The sequence below is a fragment of the Penaeus monodon genome, chromosome 29, assembly GCF_015228065.2.
Source record: "Penaeus monodon isolate SGIC_2016 chromosome 29, NSTDA_Pmon_1, whole genome shotgun sequence".
Taxonomy (NCBI): Eukaryota; Metazoa; Arthropoda; class Malacostraca; order Decapoda; family Penaeidae; genus Penaeus; species Penaeus monodon.
Window position 1 is genome coordinate 30,018,892 of NC_051414.1, and position 791 is coordinate 30,019,682.

Here is a 791-nt window from a genome sequence, read left to right on the forward strand (position 1 = left end):
TACTTATTGAAAAATTTCTAATGCTATTTTCTAACTAATTCTAAGCATGTATAGGGCTTTTTGAAAACCCTTTACTGCAGTTTTCTAACTATTTTAAGCATGCGCATGGCTTTTAAAAAATGTAAAACGTATTTCGAAGCATTTTTAAGCATGTACAAACTTTATGTTAAAAAAAAAAAAAAAAGTTTTGTGACTATACAGAATATAACGATTATTCCGATATTTACCAATATCTAAAATATATCGTAACTTCTTTTAACGAATTCTAACGACATTTATACAAGGTGTAGAGGATGATGAGTATATTTCTATTTTTTCACAGCAGATATGAATATGGAATCAAAATGAAAGAAAGAAAACTATTTATTTACACAACTAATATCACGAATATAAACCTAATAAAACCAGAATTCTGCTTCTCACTTTATATAACATGCTTTACACCCCCGAAACACGCAGCCTTTTTCAAAATAGATCTAAATGTACATTTGCACTAACTCTACACATTTAGCAACTTTTCAACACACACGGACTTAAAAAAAGTAAATGGATCAGTTCAAAGTTCATTGATCTTCAACATATGTGCCTGAAGAAAACGTAATACAAATTCCAGATATGAAAAACTATTGCCAAATTCTCAGGTAGTGAATGATGATACATTATTCACATATGGGTTTATTGGATATCGACTTCGTACAACAGATGAGCGCTCTTGTATACGGGTGCATGTCATCTGTAGGAATTTTTATTAGATGTGTATATTTATTGAGAAGATATATTATATGATATGA